The 25844-nt window shown below is 44.8% G+C and overlaps 1 protein-coding gene and 1 long non-coding RNA gene across 9 annotated transcripts in view; one reads left to right on the top strand and one right to left on the bottom strand.

Moving 5' to 3' along the window:
• Window positions 1-10616, bottom strand: part of OSBPL6 (oxysterol binding protein like 6) — a 150711-nt gene extending 140095 nt beyond the window's left edge. For 5 of the 8 annotated variants that reach the window (XM_077319597.1, XM_077319594.1, XM_077319593.1 and 2 more), the window contains exon 1: window positions 10137-10615. The gene's annotated coding sequence lies outside the window, so the exon portion shown is untranslated. Of the gene's footprint in view, window positions 1-9969; window positions 10081-10136 lie in introns of those variants that run through there. The other 3 variants (XM_077319592.1, XM_077319591.1, XM_077319590.1) reach the window with 2 other exon arrangements.
• LOC143829166 (uncharacterized) overlaps window positions 1-25844 on the top strand; it is a 53059-nt gene that overhangs the window by 25684 nt on the left and 1531 nt on the right. The window lies entirely within an intron of this gene.

Below are 25844 nucleotides of genomic sequence, written 5' to 3' on the forward strand. Positions count from 1 at the left end.
TATTGCTGGAGCCTAGCTTGTAGGATTTTGAGCATAACTTTGCTAGCATGAGAAATTAGTGCGATGGTGCGGTAGTTTGAACATTCTTTGGCATTACCCTTCTTTGGGATTGGAATGTAAACTGACCTTTTCCAATCCTGTGGCCATTGTTGAGTTTTCCAAATTTTCTGGCATATTGAGTGTAGCACTTTTACTGCATCGTCCTTTAAGATTTTGAATAGTTCAACTGGAATGCTGTCACTACCACTAGCTTTATTGTTGCTCAGACTTCCTAAGGCCCATTTGACTTCACATTCCAGGATGTCTGGCTCCAGGTCAGTAACTACCCCATTGTGGTCATCAGGGATGTTAAGCTCGCTCTTGTATAGTTCTTCTGTATAATTTTGCCACCTTTGTTTGATCTCTTCTGCTTCTGTGAGGTCCCTACCATTTTGGTCCCTTATCATACCCATCTTTGCATGAAACGTTCTCTTCATATCTCCAATTTTCTTGAAAAGATCTCTGGTCCTCCCCATTCTATTGTTTTCTTCTATTTGTTTGCACTGTTCATTTAAGAAGGCATTCTTATCTCTTCTAGCTTTTCTCTGGAATTCTGCATTCAATTGGGTGTATCTTTCTCTTTCTCCCTTGCCTTTCACTTCCCTTCTCTCCTTAGCTATTTGTAAAGCTTCCTCAGACAGCCATTTTGATTTCTTGCATTTCTTTTTCTTTGGGATGGTTTTAGTTGCTACCTCTTGTACAATGTTGCGAACCTCCGTCCATAGTTCTTCAGGCACTCTGTCTATCAGATCTAATTCCTTAAATCTATTTGTCACCTCCACTGTGTATTCGTCAGGGATATGATTTAGTTCATACCTGAGTGGCCTAGTGCTTTTCCCTACTTTCTTCAATTTAAGCCTAAATTTTGCAACAAGAAGCTCATGATCTGAACCACAATCAGCTCCTGGTCTTGTTTTTATTGACTGGATAGAACTTTTCCATCTTTGGCTGCAGAGCACATAGTCAATCTGATTTCTGTGTTGACCGTCTGGTGATGTCCATGTGTAGAGTCGTCTCTTGGGTTGCTGGAAAAGAGTGTTTGCTATGACCATTGTATTCTCTTGACAAAATTCTACCAGCCTGTGCCCTGCTTCATTTTGTACTCCAAGGCCAAACTTGCCTGTTATCCCGGTTATCTTTTGGCTTCCTACTTTAGCATTCCAATCCCCCATGATGATAAGCACATCATTTTTGGGCGTTGCTTCTAGAAGGTGTTGTAGGGCTTCATAGAACTGATCAACTTCATCCTCTTCAGCAGCAGTGGTTTGGGCGTAGACCTGGATCACTGTGATGTTGAATGGTTTGCCTTGGATTCGAACTGAGATCATTCTGTCATTTTGGGGATTGTATCCCAAGACTGCTTTTCCTACTCTCTTATTGATTATGAAGGCTACTCCATTTCTTCTGCGAGATTCTTGTCCACAGTAGTATACCTGATGGTCATCTGAATTAAATTCACCCATTCCTGTCCATTTTAGTTCACTGATTCCTAAAATGTCGATGTTCAGTCTTCTCATTTCTTGTTTAACCACGTCCAGCTTGCCTTGATTCATGGATCTGACGTTCCAGGTTCCTATGGAATAAAAATCTTTACAGCATCGGACTGTCTTTTCACCACCAGTTACTTCCACAACTGAGCGTCCTTTCGGCTTTGGCCCAGCCGCTTCATTCATTCTGGCGCTACTCGTACTAGCCGTCTGCTCATCCCCAGTAGCATATTGGACACCTTCCGACCTGAGGGGCTCATCTTCCAGCGTCATATCGTTATGCCTATTGGAACTGTCCATAGAGTTTTCATGGCAAAGATACTGGAGTGGTTTGCCATTTCCTTCTCCAGTGGATCACCTTTTGTCAGAGCTCTCAGCTATGACCTGTCCGTCTTGGGTGGCCCTGCACGGCATAGCTCATAGCTTCACTGAACTACGCAAGCCCCCTTGCCACAACAAGGCAGCGATCCTTGAAGGGGGGCCAATGGCCTTAGAATTTCACTATTTAATTAGCATGAACTGAAGACGGCACCATGGCTCATGCCCCAGAAACACAGGGCAGCGATTGAGTCGATGCGGAACCAATTCTTGGAGGGTAAAAAGTCTGATTCACTTGCATATACAGTAAACAGTTTATTCCACTGAGTTTTACTTCTCGTACTGAAAACCACACCATTGCTGCTCTTAAAATTGCCAATTACACCGATGAAAGATTTGTATGTTATTCCACCCAGGACTATTTCCATCGAGCAAGAAATAAGAATCTAAGAGGTGCACTGCTGGATCGAACCAGTCAATCAAATAAACCATCCAATTTTGGAGAGTAGCCAACCAGCTTCCAGGGACAGTCAGCTCTTGTGTAACCCCAGGGTTCCCCGGAACCCTAACTGGAAACCCCTGATCTAAGGTGTGTGTGAGGAGCTAAATCACCATCTACCTTTTAAACAGGAAAAGAGGTTATTGCTATTGATTAAGCTATGAGAACAGACAGGGAAAATAGATATCACACCCACTGGTTACAGAGCCACTGAAAAGAACATATACATAACACTAAACTAACTTTAGTGTTAACAACTACATAACAATTATCTCTGATATTCTGGATGTCTGCAGGACAAATGCTCCTCTAGAATCACTCCTCTCAGCATTGGGACAAAGCATTTGAACCTAGACTAACACGCTTCAAACTTTCTGTTTTGTTGGCAGGAAGACTCTCCCAATCCAGATTTAGGGAACTTGGCCCACATGCACCCCAATCTACCCCCAAACAATCTAGGGCTCATATCCCACACATCTCACTACCTGGACCAGAGCTGGTCCATCACCCAAATGTGTTCTCTGTGGGGATGTGGAAAGCAGCGTGCCAGCTTGAGCCACTTTCTAGAGTCCCCCATGCATCCTCTGTAAATGGCAGAGCATACTGCTCTACTGCAACCCTTCCCTGGTGTGGCCGCTGCCATGCATAATCAGCCAATGAGCATATAAAGTAGCTCACATCATTCTCCTCTGAAGAGATGTTTTCAATGGGTTCTCTATTGTACCTACCAGAGCTCTTTCAATCTCATTCCCAGTTTACACTCAGTTTATACTAAAATCTAGAATTTATTTGCTCATGTGCACCTTTTGATTACTTATGCTGAATTTCATTTGCCATGCTGCTGCCGACTCATCTAATCGGGAAAGCTGCCCCTGGTGTTCTTCACAATCCACTTTGGTTTTCACCCTCCTAAATAACTTAGAATAATATGCAAAGCTGTCCCTATACCGTTCACACACAATTCTATTACTATGAACAAACTGAATAGCACTGGTCACAGTTCCACCCCTTGTGGGACCTCACTGCTTCAAAGCCTCTGTTGAGAAAATTGTATTATTTATTCCTATTTTCTGCTTCCTGTTTAACAATTTTTGCCATGAAGAAGGAGGAGAAGGAGAAGAAGGAGAAGAAGGAGAAGGAGAAGAAGAAGAAGAAGAAGAAGAAGAGTTGGTTCTTATATGCCGCTTTTCCCTACCCGAAGGAGGCTCAAAGCGGCTTACAGTCGCCTTCCCATTCCTCTCCCCACAACAGACACCCTGTGGGGTGGGTGAGGCTGAGAGAGTGCTGATATCACTGCTCGGTCAGAACAGTTTTATCAGTGCTGTGGCGAGCCCAAGGTCACCCAGCTGGTTGCATGTAGGGGAGCACAGAATCGAACCCGGCATGCCAGATTAGAAGTCCGCACTCCTAACCACTATACACCAAACTGGCTCTACACCAAGAGGACTCATCTTCTTATCCCATGATTAACTTCATTCAGCAGTCTTTGGCAAGGGACGTTTTTTGAAGTTTCTGGAAATGTATATATATATAACGCTGAACCATCCATATACTTATGCTAGTTTGCCCTCTCAAAGAGCTCCCAAAAACGTAGAGGCTAGACTTCCCTTTGTGGAAACCATGTGGATTTTTCCTCAACAGGTCTGGTTCCTATTTGTGTTTTATTATTCTATTTTTTAAAAATGAATTACCAATTTATCTGGAACTGAGGATAGGCTGACCATTAATTTTCTGGATCTCCTCTGGATCACTTTTCGAAAACTTAGCATCGCTATTTTCCAGTTTTTTAACAGAGAAGTCAATTTTAGTGACAAATTACATATACTAGCTTGGAGCCAATTAAATATTTATTTATTTATTTATTTATTTATTTATTTATTTATTTACGCGTGCGTGCATGCATGCATGCATGCCGCCCTCCCCTGACGCTCAGGGTGTTTTACATAAAACATAGTCTTCATGACTTTCTCACCTACCCCCTCATATTGGAACCCAAGATGGAGGCTCACCATTCCCCAGAAGTGGCTTTTTCGGCTTCAACATGAGACAGGAAGTGAGAAAATTATGCTCTTCAGGTAGAAATCCTTCCACCTGTGGAAACACTTCATTCAATCCAAGCCAGTGGTTACATCAACAATTTCCCATATGAGTTCCTTCAGAACCCTTGAGTTGTGTGCCATTTAGACCCAGAGACTGATTTCAAAGTTGTCCATCAGATCTGGAATACCATCTCCTCTCATCTCAATTTGACTAAATTCTTCTGGCACCATTTCTGAAAAGAGAAGTTCTGATGTGGGTATCCCTCTCCATTGGGCTTTGCCCTTTCCCAAGGCAAGCCTTTTACTTTTTAAAGCCTTCCATGGCTTCCTTTGGGGGGGGTCATTAGCCACATTGGCATTCTTTAAGATTTGGTGGTACCTTTCCTAAGCTTCAATTAGCATGATTTTAAATAGCTTCCAAGCACCTTGGAGGAATCTGAAGTACCCTTGCTTGAAAACAAATGTAATGGTATTGAACTTGGGGAAACACTTTCTACTGGATGGGGGACACGCTTCTAGGTAACACTGTGTGTGAACGAGACCTTGGGGTACTTGTGGATTGTAAACTAAACATGAGCAGGCAGTGTGATGCAGTGGTAAAAAAGGCAAATGGGCTGTATCAACAGAGGCAACACATCAAAATCACAAGATGTCATAGTCCCATTGTATACGGCACTGGTCAGACCACACCTGGAGTACTGTGTGCAGTTCTGGAGGCCTCACTTCAAGGACGTAGATAAAATTGAAAGGGTACAGAGGAGAGCGACAAAGATGATCTGGGGCCAAGGGACCAAGCCCTATAAAGATAGGTTGAGGGACTTGGGAATGTTCAGCCTGGAGAAAAGGAGGTTGAGAGGGGACATGATAGTCCTCTTTAAGTATTTGAAAGGTTGTCACTTGGAGGAGGGCAAGATGCTGTTTCTGTTGGCTGCAGAGGAGAGGACACGCAGTAATGGGTTTAAACTACAAGTACAACAATATAGGCTAGATATCAGGAAAAAAATTTCACAGTCAGAGTAGTTCAGCAGTGGAATAGGCTGCCTACGGAGGTGGTGAGCTCCCCCTCACTGGCAGTCTTCAAGCAAAGGTTGGATACACACTTTTCTTGGATACTTTAGGATGCTTAGGGCTGATCCTGCGTTGAGCAGGGGGTTGGACTAGATGGCCTGTATGGCCCTTTCCAACTCTATGATTCTATGATTCTATGATTCTATTGAAATAAATGTCTATCGATACAGTCCTCGTGGTCACTGTTCCCAAATGGTATGAGAAAGTCTTACACCTGCTCTCCAGTTCTGCTCCAAACCAAGACCAAGATCACCTCCTTCTAGTTGATTCCATGACCAACTATTTCTATGCACACTTCTTTATGATATCCAGAAACCTTCTCTCTATGGCATAATAACAGCACGTTTACCCAGTTACTCTTAGGATTACTGAACACAAGTCTTCCATCATTACAATATTTTCTGCTTGCCTCCCATATTTTCTGCCCCATCTTGAGATCATACCCTTCCCCGGTCCTGTCTATAGGGTTTATATCCATTGATTTTCTCCATTCCACCATGTTTCTGAAACGTCTACTATCTTTATGCCATTTAACACCAAGAACTCCAGATGTCCCATCTTGGTTCGCAAGCTTCTAGTACTGGCATGTAGACACCTGTAGCTTGTTTACCTTCCCAGGATCTTCACCACCTATTGCTCTTGTAAAATAACTATCAATGACTGCCCTATTCTTATTGTCAAGCGGTATCCTGCTTCTGCAAAGGCTACCTTGAAATTTCAATTAGTATTGTAGTGGAAATTTATCTCAATATCACTTCTACTCCTTATTTGGCATAATATACCCTCTCGTTCTCATTAGATTTCCTAACCGTATTCGAGCTTTAATTTGTCATTCAATACATGCTGTCAATAATTCAATACACCTTTGCACAATTATCCAATTTACTACTCACTGACAGGATAGCTTTTGTTAGAACAAAACCTTCCACTGCTGAGGAAACAGAATAAGCGCATTTACTGCGCTATTGTGCAAGACACATGAAACAAATTTAAGAATACAGCACCCTTCATCTCACCGGCATCAGTTTCTGTTGCCTACAGTTTACAAAACATTTAACAGGGAAAAGATCACTACTGGCCTTTGACCACTGCAAATAAACAGATCAATATATGAATTTACAATTGAAGATGCCAGCCATTCCTGTGACTAAACTATCATTCAAACTCTCCTGCAAGGATGTAACCAGGGGGGCATCTCTGAAAAATTAGACAAACCTAATTAACTGGCTAAAGCAGCACAGGCTCCTGGGAAAGGAAGTATAAATTAAATGGTTTGGAGGACCAGTTCTTATATTTTGCACCTTTCAAAGAGCCAAAACTGTAGCAAAAGAAGATGGGAAGATATGGAAACTTCCAATGTAATGAAAAGGACATGTTCTAATAACTGAGGAATCAAACAGAAGATGGAGGCAACAACTGACAATGCCATCCATTCTGGACTTTTCCTACCACGTCTAGAGAGTACATCTGTAAATACATAAGATGTGGCAGGAAATGGAATAAGAGAAAAGCGGAGGCAATGCTTAAAAATATAATAAAAATGAAAATATATGCAAAGAATCAGGCAAAGTAAGAAGATGTAATGGAGCGAAGACCACAACCAGTTTCAAATTGAAGACAACTTCAATGACAATGGTGCCTATATAATAAAGATACTGGAAACGATGTATCTGGAGATCTTATTTAATGTATGTGCATTGGAAAGGTTTACTACTTGTGCTCCTGAACAGATATTCCCACTGATATCAAAAACACAGAATTACAAGGTTACAGTGTAGATGTCACATTCGTTATTTAAGCTAGTAGTTCAGTCTATGACACTAAGCACATTTTCTTAATTTATGAAAGGTTACACGCTATGGTCATTACGGAGACACCACTTCAACCACCTTCCCAGAACAAGTTCTCCAGCTCCCCACAGCAAAAACTTTGGTGTAGTGGTTAGGAGTGCGGACTTCTAATCTGACAAGCCAGGTTTGATTCCCTGCTCCTCCACATGCAGCCAGCTGGGTGACCTTGGGCTCGCCACAGCACTGATAAAGCTGCTCTGACCAAGCAGGAATATCAGGGCTCTCTCAGCCTCACCCACCTCACAGGGTGTCTGTTGTGGGGAGAGGAAAAGGGAGGTGATTGTAAGCCGCTTTGAGACTTTTAGACTCCTTTGGGCAGAGGAAAGCGGCATATCTGGACCAACTCTTCTCCAAAATCCACATGCTCTATAATAAATACGACTCCTCCAACCCATTTTGAGCATCATTACGACTATCACTACAGAGTAGAGACAGGGATAGTCACCACATAACTATTCCACTTGATGCATACACACCACCTTTCTCCCCAACTGAGTTGACCATTATATTTCCCTTTCCTCCATTTTACCTTCCCAAAAACACTGTGAGGAAGGTTAGGCAGAGAGGACACCAAGCACGGCTGAATGAAGACACTCAGACTTGGCTAGTGAGAGCCTTTTAATTTTATAGTGGGATGAGAAAGAACTTTCACAAAAAAATTAAATGTTAAGTCATATTCCCCTTAGCAAATATACTGCACTTGAGCTAAGAAAGGCATAACTCTGCCTAGGAATATTCCGGTAAAATTGGAACTTTCCGACAATCTCTTAACTGCCACTGCTGTTAACGTACTTGGTCTTATGAGGCAAACGACGTCAGCCAATACCATTTTTGTTTAATTCTGCCCCTTCATAAATTCCTCTGTAGCCTCTGAAAGTCAAGGTCATATTATTTCAAAAAAACTACAGTTAAATTAGGGTAAGCATGGATACAGGAGCGAAGGACAGTTGTTATATAAGAGAACTATTTTGGTTCAATCCAAAGAGGGCTATATTATGAAGAAATGGCTTTATGTTTGACCCAGTAGCATCCTGCTAGTTAGAGAACAACAAGTCTATTAATCATGCAGTGAAATTTTAAGTGTCACCAGGATTTGGCTACGGAGACCATATTGGGTAGGCAGATTAAAATCGTTTTCTTGCACTTTTAACAGTGTCAGTGCTTTACGGGGAAGATGAACAACACGTAATTGTTTCTGGAGTCCATTCAATTCAATTCACGCTGCCTTTGAAGAGGCTTAGTCACTTTTCCTTGCTGTCAATGGTAAAATAAAACAGTTACGCTGCAGTTTGCTACTCGACCTTGGAAATCTGTTTCACTGTGGAAAGTACAAATGAGGTATTCTCCTTGCTTTAATTACTGCTTGCAAAGAGCCACACAGAATGGCTATCAGTCAACAGACCCACCGTATCAAGCAGCATTGTGGCAGTTTGACTGGCAAATTAAATACAGAGGAAGGGAAAGATTTAAGTATGTTCTTATACTGCACTTCAGCAATTTGGGCAAGGATGACTCTTAACGCTTTATTTTTAGCGACCCGAAACAAAAAACAACACTGCTCCACTAATTAATAGCAAAAATTAAAATCATTAGTTAAAAGTAAGCACCGATTCATTTGTGAACTCTAGCCACAACGCCGGAGACGGATGCAATAATGTTAATCAGCATGCCAACTTACAAGACATGGTTCCTCTACCCTCTCGTCCAAATGCGTTCAAATCTAACTAAAAAGGGATGGAAAATTTACTTGATTTTTTTTCCCTTACAAAGAAAAGAAAAACCAAGCTCATAGATGCGCGGGGGTTGTTTTTCCTCAGTTTTCATTGCATTGCCACGAAGTTAAGTTATATAATAACGTCATGCCCTAATGACAGTTCTGGGTGTTTAAGCTGCATCTGGAGATTTTATCACAGGCCGGCATCCGATTACAACTTTTAAAGCATGCACACGCAGTTCCTTTTTATCATTCTACAGAGAGCTGTATCTCTTCCCAGGCCCGGGCTTTTCCGATGACATAGGTAATGCAGAGAGAGAGAGAGAGAGAGAGAGAGGCTGCCTCCAGCTATGCAGGAAACACACATCGTGACTGTGTCGAGCATCCACACAAACACACATGCCCTTTTGCACTGGCGCCAACCCTTCTTTTAACGCAACTTAAGAAATGCAGCTATCCCTCAACCCCCCCCCCCCTTAAATATAACCGCCGAGCAGAAAACGGTGCACTTTCGGCAGCGTCTCTTCGAGGCTCCCAGTTTGGGAATGCCCAACTGACAGGCGTGATTGTGCAAAGCAGAGCGGGGAACCACCGGCCTGCCTCTGCCGGCGCGCGACCACCGCACACCTCAGCCGACCCTGCTCACCCCCCCCCCACCCGCACAGCCAGGCCTCTCTTGACGAGCCCCGGGCTGCAGGCGAGGGGGCCTGGGCGCGCTCGGCCCGAGCCGTCCGTGCCCAGCCGGCGAAGGGACGCATCCCTCCCTCATTCCCTCCCTCGGCCTGCGTGCCATTTTGGTCCCAGCCCGGCGCCACGCAGCCATTGTCGCCGGTGCCCCGTGCAGGCGTCCATTGCATTGCAGCACGCCGCCTCCCGCCTTTCCAGCCGGCGCCGGGCCCCTTGAAGGGGAGGCGGGGAGGGAGGCAGGCAGGGAGGCCGGCCCTCCTTACCGTACCGGCTCTGTGGCGTCGCTGCTGGGGCATGCCTCGCTCGCCCGCTCGGACAGAGGCGCGACGTGGAGACGCTGCTGCTGCTGCTGCTGCATGCCCACCCACCCCCGGAGCAAAAGGCGCCCCGGCCGGAGCAGAGGCGGCCGGGCGCTTCCCGCGCAGGGCCCCCTACCTCTCTCCCGCCCGCCCGGGCGCGCTGCTGCTGCTGCAGCAGGAGGATGCGGAGAGGGCTGAGGGAGCCCCGGCTGCGGCTCCTCCTCCGGCTCGCCTGAGAGGAGAAGGGAAGGCTGCGGCGTCGGCGGGCACAAGGAGCCGAAGGGCGCGCGGAGGGCTGGGGGCGACCGAGCGGGGGGGGGGTCTCCGCGCCGCCTTCTCCTCCTCCTCCTCCTGTTCCGCGTCGTCGTCGCAGCCGCTCTCGCCTTGCCTCGACGGCTGCTGCCGGCCGCTCCTCCCTCGCAGCCCCTCGGAGGCGGACGGGGCTGTGGCAAGACCCGGAAGACAGGCGGGGTGGGAGTCAGTGCCAAGTCATTCCGCCTCCGGAGCTGGCGAGGGGGAGAGCGCAGCAGCAGCAGCAGCAGGAGGAGGAGGAGGAGGAGGAGGCGGCGGCGAGCGCGCTCCAGGCCCTCTCGGCCCCCGCGAAGAAGACGCGCCGCAGCCCCCGCCTCCCTCCCTCCCGCGCCCGCGTGGAGGAGATCCAGAAATGGAAGGACCGCCCTCCGCTCGATCCGAAAAGCAAAGGGGGATTGGGACCCTGCCTTGGGGGAGCCCCGCTTGGGTGGATAGGTTTGCGGGCATCCTTTGAGAAAAGGCACGCACGCCTCCTGGGGTCAGTCGGTTGGGCCGAAAAAATAAACTGGTTTTTTTCTTCTCGTGATTCCATTATTATAAGTTTGAGTGGACGGGAGCCCACTTTGGGGCGATGACGTCGTTCTAATCCGCTGAAGCGTGGGAAATAAATTAATTTATTTATTAATTTGCTAGGCTTCAAGGTGTCACCATTTGGTTTGTGTGTGTGTGTATTGTAGAAACGGAGCTAGATATAAGTATATTTTATTTATTACCTTAGAGTATGTTTATTGGTCTGCTGAGGGGGCGGGGAAGCATGCACAAGATGGTGAACATTTAAAATACAGTTAATTCAATAATGCAGAATAATAGTAACCGATGAGTGCTGCTATACAAATTTAAAAACAGGACAGAGAGAAGGGGTTAAACCAAAACAAAAAAGTAAAACCTTATTTAAAAGCCTGGGTGAAGATAAATATTATTATTTTGGGTGCCAGTAAGGGTAGCTTCTAGTGATGAAAGGAGTGTGGGTGTGTGAGAGAAAACTTGTGGGTGTGGGTGTCAATTATGTTCTGTTTGTTTTTATACCTCGCTTTTCATTACCCAAAGGAGTATCAAAGCAGCTTACAAACACCTTCTCCTTCCACTCCCCTCAACAGACACCTTGTGAGGCCGAGAGAGCGCTAACAGAACTGCTGTACAATTATAGCTGTTAGAGAATTGTGCATGTGGAGGAGTAAGGAATCAAATCTGACTCTCCAGATTAAAGTCCATCCCTCTTTAACTGTTACACCATGCTGGCTCTTTTGACAATCTGAGGCAGAGATTCCCAACCAGGGATCTACGGACCCCGAGGGGTCTGCAGAAGCTCTGGGGGGGGTCCATGGCCTATCCCCTCCTGCCTTGGTGGACTTTATTTATTTATTTATTTATTTATCATACTTCTATACCGCCCTCCCCCGGAGGCCCAGACTTGGCCACAAGCAAGAGAACCAGCCACTTCCATTGTGCCTGGGAGGGGATGGAGCCTGTATGTCTTCTCCCACTTTATGCCACCCCTTGTCTCTCCCCGTTGGCCCTCCTTGAGGCTGCCTGAACAAGGGTGGTGATGTCACTTCTGGGGGGAAACGTGGCAGGGAAGTGTGGCTAGCTGACATCCCTTCAGGGAAAACAAATTACAGGGGCTCCTCCATTAAAAAAAAAAGTTGGTCTAAGCATGCACATGTTTCTCCTCTTCAATCATGGCCATCAATGTCTGTTATATTGGAAAGGTTTGATCTGGTTGACCTAAACTTAGTGGGTTGCATATGCTGAGTGCCCTGAGGGGAACTAAATGGCTGTTCAAGTTGAGGCTACTAGATACAGTTGGTTATCCCCTGCCAAAAAGAAGTGTGTTTGGCCTCCTCCAGAGCCTGTGGAATGAACTGCCAGTCCACATTAATAACCCATGGGTGGAGATGGATGGGACCAGCAACAAGTCTCTTTTAATTACTTCTTTCCACAACTGGGAAAGTGTCTGCTGTTAATCACTAACCTTAACATTTTTATTCCCCCTATGTATATGTGAATGGCAACTGAACTCAGGTGACTGATTTTGTTATTCTAGCAAGGAACTAACCAATGTTCATTATCATACTGCTTATTTGTTGTGATGCTATTTACTAATTAGTATTAATTTTTCTCTCTTTATATCTGTACTCTTAAGTTTCTTGTTCTGATGTCTGAGGAAGTATGCATGCACAACAAAGCTCATTCCTTGAACAAAACTTTGTTGGTTGTAAAGGTCCCTTTGGACTCAAATTTTGTTCTGTTCCTTGTTCTGACCAACACGGCTACCCACCTGAAACAAACCTTTAATGGCGCTAAAAGAACAATGAAACCGCGAGTAACCTTCATGACAGAAGGTTTTACAATTGGAGCAGGCACAATGATAGAAATTTAGACCTAATAACAACCAAACAATCTAGAAACCTTTATCTTTTAGACCTAAGCAACATAACTGTAGATAAAAGTTTCACAACCTGCTTAGTAATTTCTGAGGACCTGTGATCCAGCAAAAGGCTGATACCCTTGTCATCTGGTACATTAACAGACAGTAAGGAAGCTAGAATCAGATGCTAGTGAGGTTGATCCAAATTAATACAACATAAAATGATATGATAAAGTGCATCTGGTTCATTACAGCAGCATTGGCAAACTCATTAGTTGCAAGGAGGGCCCGTGTATCCGCCCATAACCATAGCTGAGGGAAATATGTCAAATCTGGCTAAGAGCTGCTGGTAGAAATCTAGGCCCCTTTGGAACTACTGCAAAATGGTGCTCTTCCACCAGGCATGTGGTTGAGGCCAAAACAACCAAGCAAAATGTCAAATTAGACCCCCCCCCTTCCTTTCCCCTTCCCACCTGGGGAAATATTAGATTGTTAAAAAACAACAACCTGCTAATTTATCCATGGAAGCACTACTTTTATTACTAGAATTACTGGATTTTTAAATTATTTTAAATTGTTTTTGTTTTTAACAGTGTGTTAAACTTCTGATGTAAACATCCCCGAGCCTGCTGTGCAGGGAGAGGCAGCCTAAAAATCAAATAAATAAATAGAATCAGCACTTGAACAACCTAATAAGAAGAACCCAGTGCTTGCCACTTCTTCCAGGGCCTTCATACACCTTAACCAGACCACTGCTTTGATTCTTAGTGAGCAGTAGATGGGATGAAAAGTTGCCTGTATGTTTTCGTAAAGGTAAAGGTATCCCCTGTGCAATCACTGAGTCATGCCTGACCCTTGGAGTGACGCCCTCTAGCGTTTTCATGGCAGATTCCCTTCCCCAGTCATTACCATCTTACCCCGCAGCAAGCTGGGTACTTACTTTACAAACCTCGGAAGGATGGAAGGCTGAGTCTACCCTGAGCCGGCTGCTGGGATTGAACTGCATCTCCTTAATAAAGGACTACAACTTGGTGTAGTGGCTCCAAGCAGCAGCCTCTAATATGGAGACCCTGGTTCGAATCCCCACTCCTCCTCCTTTACATGCAGCCAGCTGGGTAACCTTGGGCTAGTCACAGTCCTAAGAGTTGTTCTCACAGAGCAGCCCTGTCAGAGCTCTCTCAGCCCCACCTACCACCCTCTCTGTTGTGGGAGAGGAAGGGAAGGCAACTAAGCTGCTTTGGCGCTCCTTCAGGGAGTAAAAAGTGGGACACAAAAACCCAGTTCTTTTCTATAGGTCACAGACTACACAATCAAGTTTGGGATTTTGCTGAGGGACACTGCCTCCAAATATACACACACACCTATGACAAAAGCCTGGACTGGTACAGATTCCCTGATCAATGATGCATGATTGTAGCAGTTCTCTACAACATGGACAGACAAGGGACCATCCAAGAGTGCCTGTTTTCCCCTGGGCCAGAGTTTCTGTCCGCTCTGATGCTTCCCACCTGTCCTGTGGCCCAGCTGCATTCACGCCAGCTCCTTTCCCACCTTCAGCGGTGCAAGTCGTCATCTGCTGTTGTAAGAACACACAAATGCTTTGCTAACTTCTCTGTAAGTGTTCAGGCTTTGGCTAAAACAGAGAAGCATATTTCATTGCCCCCACTGAATCCACAAGAATAGCTCAAACAGACTATTTGCAAAGCTTCCGAGGAGCGTGCTTGTGTGGTCCCTCGCTATTTCGGATTAAAGAGTAGTACTTCTAGATTAAAGAGTATGATTTCTAGGCAAAGTTCAATCCCAGCATTTTGGGACAACTTGGTGTCGTGCTTAAGAGCAGCAGCCTCGAATCTGGAGAGCTTGATGCTCCATTCCTCCACATGTAACCAGCGGGGTGTGACCCTGGGCTAGTCACAGTCTTGTTAAAGTGGTTGTTGCAGACCAGTTCTCTCAGAGCTCTCACAGCCCCGCCTAACCCACACGGTGTCTGCTGTTCACTGTATTTTACTTAATTTTAGTCTTGTGATTTTAGAATTTAACTTTTATTTTATCTTGTTTTTGTATACTATACATGTGACTGTGTTGTGATGGCCTATGGGTAATACAATAAAATCTATACTGGCATAATAGGGTGTCTGTTGTGGGGAGAAGAAGGGAAGGTGATGGTAAGCCGCTTTGAGACTCCTTCCAGCAGTGAAAAGCGGGGTGCAAAAACCCAGCTTCTCTTATTTTCTCCTTCTGAAATTCTACACATGTGAGAAAGTCTATGCAACATGTTAAGTCGACAGAAATGAAACACTTTTTAAAATATAAATATTTTTATTATTTAAATACAGAAATATAAAAGATACAAAAGAGAAAAGGGGTTATAGATAGCAAATCGTATTATTAAAAATTACCATACATTTCAGATTATGTTGGAATATGCATATATACAAAGAAATGACTGGAAAATCCTGTGCAGGGCAGCAAAGGGGATGGCTAGCTACAATACCAAGGTCAGGAACCTCCCCCTATTTCAAATACTTCCCCTTCTTGCATCTGATTGGCTCATTCAAGTCCCCTCCCCCATTCTTCTGAGGACAGTTAGTTATTCTCTTCCCCTCTCCAGGCAGATGGCTTCTATCTCACTTCTTTCCTATTCAGTTTGTTCTCTTATTCAATAAACCTATTTTGTTCTTAATCAGCATGTGCTCAGATCCTATGCCTATTTAGACTCTTCCAACAATCTAAGAGAGCCAGTTTGGTGTAGTGGGGTTAGGAGTACGGACTTCTAATCTGGCATGCCGGGTTCGATTCTGCACTCCCCCACATGCAGCCAGCTGGGTGACCTTGGGCTCGCCATGGCACTGATAAAACTGGTCTGACCGAGCAGTGATATCAGGGCTCTCTCAGCCTCACCCACCCCACAGGGTGTCTGTTGTGGGGAGAGGAAAGGGAAGGCGATTGTAAGCTGCTTTGAGCCTCCTTCGGGTCAAGAAAAGCGGCATATAAGAACCAACTCTTTCTTCTTCTTCTTCTTCTTCTTCTTCTTCTTCTTCTTCTTCTTCTTCTTCTTCTTCTTCTTCTTCTAAAACAGACCAGTCAAAACATTTCTAGGCAATGTCCTCCTCATAAACGTTATAGTAATAATTGAGACAAAACACTTCTGACATTTTCTTATCATGTTACATGTGAGTGTGTGTAAAGTGTGGTCAAATCACAGCTGACGTATGGGTGGAAATAAAAGGGGTAGGTGGAATCCTTGACTTTTCCTAGGGCCCCAGAGTCACAACCACACGTGTTGGATAATGCATTTTAGAAGTAGACTACCAATAAAGCTCATTGTGCAAAAGATTACAATGGGCTGTACAAAACTGTCACTGGAAACCCACAGCCCCCCTCAGTGCAACACAGGGGTCTATTCCCATGGTGTGTGTGTGGGGGGGGGATTTAAACCCCAGCGTCATGCTACTTCTGGTACAAAACTGGAAGTGACATTGGGTAGCTCTAGGGATCCTCATAAACTCTATGGTTTTACCATAGAATTTTGGGGAGTTCCTAGAACTACCTATGTCACTTTTTGTTTGTTTCCTGGACGTGATGCCACAGCCAGCACTGCAGTCCCCCTATCTCCCCACCCACAGGCTTCCCACCAGTTGCCAGACACTGCCAGTTTCCAGGATCTGTCTGCCATCCCTACCATCCCTGTTCCACTTAGAGTTGGGCGCTTCGGCACCCAAAGCAGCCATCTGCACCCAAAGCAGCCAGCACCGCAGCACAGGGAGGGGGGAGGCGCCGGTGTGCTGGCTGATAATCTGATGTTCTATGGTTGTTACTTATATGATGATTTTATCATTTTCCATGTTAGTTTTTAAATTATACAGCGTTGTTATTTATCTGCCTTTTTGACAGCAGAAAGGTGGTGTAAATTAACTAATTAAACTAAAATTGTAGGAAACAATAATCATAGAATCATAGAGTTGGAAGGGGCCATAAAGGCTATCTAGGCCAACCCCCTGCTCAACGCAGGATCAGCCCTAAGCATCCTAAAGCATCCAAGAAAAGTGTGTATCCAACATTTGCTTGAAGACTGCCAGTGAAGACAGAAGATGTGAAGACAGTGAAGACAGAAGACAGTGAAGACGATGGAAGATGAATTTGGCATTGACAGCATGCAAAGTGATTTTCATTAGGCAGGCAAGAAAAGAATGGGGTGGATTGTGAATCCACAAATAACGAATAAGCTCCTCCAGCTATACTAGAAGGTACAGTAACAGCTGGCTGTAACATCTCATACCTTTGCTATTATGTACTGACTCTTTGAGTTTTGAACATTTCAGATTCTGGTAATGAAATTCCCTGTGACTGCCAGTTGTTCTGGGATGTAACCCAGGAACACGTTGTCATTTCCTGGGGGCTCATCTGGCTCAGCAGCTTCTTGTTTGGCACATTAATGCAAAATGGAAAGTTCCAGAAGCAAGTGCTCTGGGACAAGAGGGAGCGCACTAGATGAGTACATTGACTGGTATGCTCCACCAGGACCACCTTCCCTGGTTCACATTTGTGACGCACAATGGAAGGGATGGCGAAGAAGCAACCACAGGCTTTAGCCTTTGGTATTTGCCAGCTAAAAGCATCAGATGTGCACTGGATGAGCATCTCCTCCTATTCAAAACCATTAGAAGTCTTTCTAAGATTAGAAGTCATTCAGCTTTGATTTGCTGTTAATTATTTCCTGAGGCCAACGTAGATGGAAATATGTAGTTCCGGATCCTAAGCCGCCTCTCCTCTCCTGTTCGTCTTCATCCGTTACAGAGGTGATCCTGTGCTGCAGAAAACTGCAAAGGGGAGAAAAAACTTGAAAGGACTAGAACAACTACGACAACAAACCATTTGAAAAACAGTTAGTATCCAAAAGGATGGACGCCTATACAATATTAATAATAAAATTATATAAAGACTAGGGGCAAAGCCCGTTGTATCCAGGAATACATCAGGCGCTAGGCCCCCCTCCCTCCCTGGGCAGGCCAGCCAAGGACCGCCACCAGGCCCCAAAAGGCCCACCGAGACCCCTGCAGGCCTCAGTGGGCCTTTTCGGGGAAACGCAGGTGGGGACTCTGTTCCCCCCACCCCCCCCAAAAAAAAGGCTCACTGAGGCTTCAGCGAGCCTTGACAGACCTTTTCAGGACAGGGGGGAAACGCTTGCGGGGACTCTACCGCCACCTCCAAAAGACCCGTCCAGGCCTCTGCAAGCCTCGGAGGGCCTTTTTGGGGAGGGGGAAGTGTTGATGGGGATCCCATTCCTCCCCATGCCACCCTGAGCAGCCCTGCCAAGGCCTGGCACAGCCACAGCCAGAGTTGTTTGGGGAAGCAGGAGTGCTGGCAAGGCCTCCCTCTTCCCTCCACCCCTACCCCACCCCCACAGCTCCCAGGCACGGTCCCTGACCCTCCGCCCTCCTTCCCAGCTCCAGATGGCTGTATACCTTGCTGGGGGCTGGCACTTCTTCCATATGGAAGACCTTTGAGGGGGACTCAGCAAGGGACGGGACATCCCTCCTGATTGTCTGCTCGTTGGAGCGCCCGCCAATCAGGTATGGGTCAGCAGGGACAGCATCCGTGGTTGGTGGGCAGGCGATGAGTCCCAGCTTCTCCCAGCACGCTCTTACCCTTTTATTAAGAGGAACAGATTTATTGTACGCAACTTATAAAATAATAAAATTAAAAACATGCACAAAGCCCATAGGCTATTCTTAGAAAAGCATAATCTGCACTAAAGTTTACTATTGTATAGAATCACAGTATCATGGAGTTGGAAGGGGCCCTACAGGCCACCTAGTCCAACCCCCTGCTCAATGCAGGATCAACCTAAAGCATCCAGGATAAGGATCTCTCCAGCCGCTGCTTGGAGGACCACTGCCTAAGGTTGTTGATTCCGTTCATATACAATACGATGTTATTATTCATATTGTACAGATGCCCAGCCTTTAGGATCTTAACCATTTTTTTCTGTTAGGTTTTTTTGTTCTGATCCTGTGCCGCAGACCTGATTCCACGGGTATTACACATTTTGAGGGTTTGTTGAAAGGGTTTATTGGTCTTGCATGAGCAGAAGTGCCTAACACCAGCAGAACATGCTCCAGGACGGTGGGTGGTCTCCACAGTGGAAAAGAGCATCATGCAAGAAACAAGGTTTAGCATTTGAGCCATTCCCTTCCCACAGTTTCTTCACCTGACCCCTCCCTCCTATGCTCATTTCTCTTGCAATATGCGACTGGAATTACTCCCTGTGTCGAATGAAGTAAAACGCAAATGATGTTTAGCCTGAATTATACACAACTCTTCCGGGGTTTTCCCCCAATTTGGATGGCTTATATTTTAAAGTCTATTACTCCCGTGGCCCAAGTGTGTGGCGATTATCACAGCAATAACAGTTATGCTCGAACATTATAGGCAACCTCAAGCCCCTATCATCATTATTAACTTTATTATTATTGTCGCTTTAATTATTAACAACAACAGCCACAGCAAGAAAAAAAGGCAAAGAAGAAGTTGGCTAGTTTTGATTTGATTATTTTACTTTGCAACCTAGTTTTCGAAGCACAGGCTATTGGCCAGCAGCACAGAAAGATCTTTTGCTGTAAGCGACTGACCTCACAAGTCAGTAAAAACAATTTTTTTGCAAGGTGAGAGAACAAGACAGTCTGACCCCAGAAACAAGTTGCATAATTGTCAGTAATATAGCACAGGATGACAGGTACAAGTTATTATACGAATAAAATACTTGGGGATCCAGTCTAGGCATGGGGGGGCGGGGTCAAAAGTCAGCTTATCTGCACATGGTGACTTCTAGAACATGCTGCATATGTTAAACACCAGCCTAATTAAGAGTCTACCCAGATTCACGTAATTGCCACAGAATTGTAGAAGGTCATGCACATATACCTAGTAACGACGGAAGATGAATTTGGCATTGACAGCATGCAAGGTGATTTTCATTAGGCAGGCAAGAAAAGTATGGGGTGGATTGTGAATCCACAAATTAATACCAGTGATGGAGAACAATTAGGCTGGTCCAAATTGTTTTTTGAAAAAGGAAACACTTATTAAGTGATATGACCATATATAGTCATGTTGTCCCTTTCCCCCTGCCAAAATAGACAATGATGGACCTGAAGGGGGTGGGAAGGGGAGGGGCCCTGGATGGGTGTGTAAACAGCTATGCTTCCCAGCCATATTCTGAATGATTGTGCCACTTCTGGGGTTTCCTAATGGTAAAAAAGTCGAGAGAGACTGATTTACACAGACATGGAATGCATCAGAAAAGGGAATGGGTTCAGGAATTATTAATTCTGAATATTCCATCATATAAACAAGCCGGCAGTCAAAAGCTCGCGCAAATGGGAAGAACAGTGACAGATGAAGTTTTATTACAATGACTGCAATGAGATGCCATAACAAAACATTTAGATTTGAGTCTAGTAGTGCCTTAGGGATCAAAAAATTGTATGTCCCAAATTTTGTGGATCTTTAATGCTCTGCTCCCCCTTCAAGGATCGCTGCCTTGTTGTGGCAAGGGGGCTTGCGTAGTTCAGTGAAGCTATGAGCTATGCCGTGCAGGGCCACCCAAGACGGACAGGTCATAGCTGAGAGCTCTGACAAAAGGTGATCCACTGGAGAAGGCAATGGCAAACCACTCCAGTATCTTTGCCATGAAAACTCTATGGACAGTTCCAATAGGCATAACGATATGACGCTGGAAGATGAGCCCCTCAGGTCGGAAGGTGTCCAATATGCTACTGGGGATGAGCAGACGGCTAGTACGAGTAGCGCCAGAATGAATGAAGCGGCTGGGCCAAAGCCGAAAGGACGCTCAGTTGTGGAAGTAACTGGTGGCGAAAAGACAGTCCGATGCTGTAAAGATTTTTATTCCATAGGAACCTGGAACGTCAGATCCATGAATCAAGGCAAGCTGGACGTGGTTAAACAAGAAATGAGAAGACTGAACATCGACATTTTAGGAATCAGTGAACTAAAATGGACAGGAATGGGTGAATTTAATTCAGATGACCATCAGGTATACTACTGTGGACAAGAATCTCGCAGAAGAAATGGAGTAGCATTCATAATCAATAAGAGAGTAGGAAAAGCAGTCTTGGGATACAATCCCCAAAATGACAGAATGATCTCAGTTCGAATCCAAGGCAAACCATTCAACATCACAGTGATCCAGGTCTACGCCCCAACCACTGCTGCTGAAGAGGATGAAGTTGATCAGTTCTATGAAGCCCTACAACACCTTCTAGAAGCAACGCCCAAAAATGATGTGCTTATCATCATGGGGGATTGGAATGCTAAAGTAGGAAGCCAAAAGATAACCGGGATAACAGGCAAGTTTGGCCTTGGAGTACAAAATGAAGCAGGGCACAGGCTGGTAGAATTTTGTCAAGAGAATACAATGGTCATAGCAAACACTCTTTTCCAGCAACCCAAGAGACGACTCTACACATGGACATCACCAGACGGTCAACACAGAAATCAGATTGACTATGTGCTCTGCAGCCAAAGATGGAAAAGTTCTATCCAGTCAATAAAAACAAGACCAGGAGCTGATTGTGGTTCAGATCATGAGCTTCTTGTTGCAAAATTTAGGCTTAAATTGAAGAAAGTAGGGAAAAGCACTAGGCCACTCAGGTATGAACTAAATCATATCCCTGACGAATACACAGTGGAGGTGACAAATAGATTTAAGGAATTAGATCTGATAGACAGAGTGCCTGAAGAACTATGGACGGAGGTTCGCAACATTGTACAAGAGGTAGCAACTAAAACCATCCCAAAGAAAAAGAAATGCAAGAAATCAAAATGGCTGTCTGAGGAAGCTTTACAAATAGCTAAGGAGAGAAGGGAAGTGAAAGGCAAGGGAGAAAGAGAAAGATACACCCAATTGAATGCAGAATTCCAGAGAAAAGCTAGAAGAGATAAGAATGCCTTCTTAAATGAACAGTGCAAACAAATAGAAGAAAACAATAGAATGGGGAGGACCAGAGATCTTTTCAAGAAAATTGGAGATATGAAGAGAACGTTTCATGCAAAGATGGGTATGATAAGGGACCAAAATGGTAGGGACCTCACAGAAGCAGAAGAGATCAAACAAAGGTGGCAAAATTATACAGAAGAACTATACAAGAGCGAGCTTAACATCCCTGATGACCACAGTGGGGTAGTTACTGACCTGGAGCCAGACATCCTGGAATGTGAAGTCAAATGGGCCTTAGGAAGTCTGAGCAACAATAAAGCTAGTGGTAGTGACAGCATTCCAGTTGAACTATTCAAAATCTTAAAGGACGATGCAGTAAAAGTGCTACACTCAATATGCCAGCAAATTTGGAAAACTCAACAATGGCCACAGGATTGGAAAAGGTCAGTTTACATTCCAATCCCAAAGAAGGGCAATGCCAAAGAATGTTCAAACTACCGCACCATCGCACTAATTTCTCATGCTAGCAAAGTTATGCTCAAAATCCTACAAGCTAGGATCCAGCAATATGTGGACCGAGAACTTCCAGAAGTACAGGCAGGATTTCGAAGAGGCAGAGGAACTAGAGATCAAATTGCCAACATACGCTGGATCATGGAGAAAGCTAGGGAGTACCAGAAGAACGTATACTTCTGCTTCATTGACTATGCTAAAGCCTTTGATTGTGTGGAGCACAACAAATTGTGGCAAGTTCTTAAAGAGATGGGAATACCAGAGCATCTTATTTGTCTCTTGAGAAATTTATATGCAGGTCAAGAAGCAACAGTGAGAACTGAACATGGAATCACTGACTGGTTCAAAATTGAGAAAGGAGTTCGGCAAGGCTGTATACTGTCACCTTGCCTATTTAACTTGTATGCAGAGCACATCATGAGAAATGCGGGATTAGAGGAGTCACAAATTGGGATCAAGATTGCAGGGAGAAATATCAACAACCTCAGATATGCAGATGATACCACTCTAATGGCAGAAAGTGAAGAGGAACTAAAGAGCCTGTTGATGCGGGTGAAGGAGGAGAGTGCCAAAGTTGGCTTGAAACTCAACATCAAGAAAACAAAGATCATGGCATCCGGCCCTCTCAATTCCTGGCAAATAGAAGGGGAAGAAATGGAGATAGTGACAGATTTTATTTTCCTGGGCTCCAAGATCACTGCAGATGGGGACTGCAGCAAAGAAATTAAAAGACGCTTGCTCCTGGGGAGGAAAGCTATGGCAAATCTAGACAGCATCCTAAAAAGCAGAGACATCACCCTGCCAACAAAAGTGCGTTTAGTCAAGGCTATGGTCTTCCCAGTTGCAATGTATGGCTGCGAAAGTTGGACCATAAGGAAGGCCGAGCGTCAAAGAATTGAGGCTTTTGAACTCTGGTGCTGGAGAAGACTCTTGCGAGTCCCTTGGACTGCAAGGCGAACAAACCAGTCAGTCCTAGAGGAGATCAGCCCTGACTGCTCTTTAGAAGGCCAGATCCTGAAGATGAAACTCAAATATTTTGGCCACCTCATGAGAAGGAAGGACTCCCTGGAGAAGAGCCTAATGCTGGGAGAGATCGAGGGCAAAAGAAGAAGGGGACGACAGAGAATGAGGTGGATGGATGGAGTCACTGAAGCAGTAGGTGCAAACTTAAATGGACTCCGGGGAATGGTAGAGGACAGGAAGGCCTGGAGGATCATTGTCCATGGGGTCGCGATGGGTCGGACACGACTTCGCACATAACAACAACAACAATGCTCTGCTTGACTGGAATCTAGCTGTTCTGCTACAAGGCAACATAGTGACAATAGTAAAAATGTGTTTGTTTTTAATGGTAGTTTATACAACGAAGGGCTTTTTTGCATTGGTGTTTCCCTGCACCTTTGTGGTGCATTTCCACTGATATATTTTCCTCATTCTGTTGACCCATCACTTTCGGCACGCTCAGTCCACTTTAATTTTCCATTCTGCATAAATTTCATTTCTTCAGCTCGCAGTCTTCTTTCCATCCATCTTTATCTTCAGGGTATTTTAAAATGCTTTTTGTGCAGGTTTTCCAATTGCCACAAACTGCATAGTAAAGCATAACCATTATGTCAGATTGGTTGCCTCCCTGCCATTTCTGTGCCCCTAGCAGGAAACTCTATACCCCTCCACAGATCACCTTGGAACCTCCCTGCCCACTTGGTGCCATCTACCATGTTTCCCCCCAAGGTTTTTTTGGGGGGTGGGGGGTTATGTTGTCCTGTCTAATTAAAAGCCAGGCTGATTACTAGACATATAAATGTGGATAGTGATATATTCCCATGTTAATCTGGTCCAGAAAGTGTAGGAACTGGTTGGAAACCACACCTTTTGTTGTCAAAATGGGGCTATAAGAATGTACTGACTGCTGTCAGTCTGCAGTTTTCCCAGCAGTGTTCCTAGAAGATCAAAAGGAAGAAAGGCAAAACCACACACACACACACACGGCATCCAATGTATGGATACTTGATAGCATCACCATCAAATTTGCATCCGCCCCTACTCTGGAGTAGAATCGGACACATTTTGAATTGGTGCTTGTGGCAAATAGATCATCTATTGGTGTGCCCCACATATGGAAAACAGAGAACAAGTATTGATCCCTTACTGCCTTAGATCTAGGTTCTGACTCAAATAATCAGCTAAGACGTTGAGATAGCTCAAAATGTGAATGGCTGATAGCGTGATGGAATGTATCTTTGCCCATAGCCCACACCTCTGTGGCCTCTTGGCGTAACCTCGGTGAGCTTGTACCACCCTGCTTGTTTATGTAATGCATAGTTGAGGTGTTGCCCAAGGCCATGAGAACATTCTGACTTTTGTTGAGATCTTTGAAAGAAGAAAGGACAGGTTTAATAGCCCTGACCTCCAATATATGAATATGATGTTTACCTTCAGCAGCAGACCAAATGCCAGACTGTGATGCTCACAGTGTACCCCACAGCCTGACAATGAAGCATCAGTAAACACCCCTATTTCTTTCATTTTGGTACCTAATGACACTTTTCAATGGAGGGCCCACCAACATTACAACCTCTGGACTGGCCTGGAAACAATAAGCCTGATGAGGACCCGGCTCAGCCACCCGGCTCAGCACCAGGCCGCTGAGCAGGGGTTGATGACCCCTGCTTTAAAGCACTTCTGGGTACGGCAGGAAAGAGGAACAGAAAATACTCAACAGAAAATTGCCTTTGCTCAACATCTAAGCCTCTGATTCTCCTAAGATAGGGTAGGAGGAACGCTCATTATGTATGGTTATTTGCAAGTGGGCACAGTAAAATGGAGGGATAATTTTTTCCCCTTGAAAAATAACTATGGTCGCTTAGAATTTGAAATTACAGTGAAGATACAGAGCATTGTACTTTGAACACCTTGGAGGATGCTCCAGATTGCTTGCATAAGGCACCATCAATCTTCTTTTAACCTCATCATCTGACAAGAAAGAATCACTGTCCCTGAAAGCAGATTCTGCCACCCAAAGCCAGATTTAGCTGCAGAAATTAACTCTTAAAATTGCTTTCAGGATTTTGTCTTAACCCTAGAATGCGGGTGAAGTCTGAACATCTTGCAGAAAAGCTACCGAAAAGAACGTTTATGAGATCTCATGGGAATACTATTTGTTGTTTTATTTCTCTGATTAATAAGCTCTTTTTATAATAAAAGGCCCATTGAATGTAACACATTTTTCAGGACCTCTGTCCAGTACCCCTAGAAACTGTCTTGAAAATCACCTGGATGGGTGCATAATTGCTTTTTTGTTGTCTTTCCATAGCATATCCACAGCAGAGAAGCTACTTCATACAATTTCCTATAGCTGCTTTCATTTGCTATCGACCCCTGTTACTGATGGCACTCATTTAAATGCAAAACTGTAGTGGAAATAATCACTGCTTTGAGTGAGATTCTAAAGTAGTATAAGGGTCAATTCTCATTGGGTCTAAGGAGGAGGTGAAATATGAAGGAAACCTGAATAATTACCCGGTAAAGTGTAGATATTGCAAAGGACCAATGGACACGCTGGAAAATAACTATTATTTGGGCTTTGTAAATGGGCCATTTGGGGGTAACTGATCAATGTCGCATAACAAATTCTAGCCTTTTAAAAATATGTCAGTACTTTCACTGTTGTACTGACAGACATGGAACCATCA

This window comes from Paroedura picta, chromosome 2 (genome assembly GCF_049243985.1).
Source record: "Paroedura picta isolate Pp20150507F chromosome 2, Ppicta_v3.0, whole genome shotgun sequence".
In the NCBI taxonomy this organism is placed as follows: Eukaryota; Metazoa; Chordata; class Lepidosauria; order Squamata; family Gekkonidae; genus Paroedura; species Paroedura picta.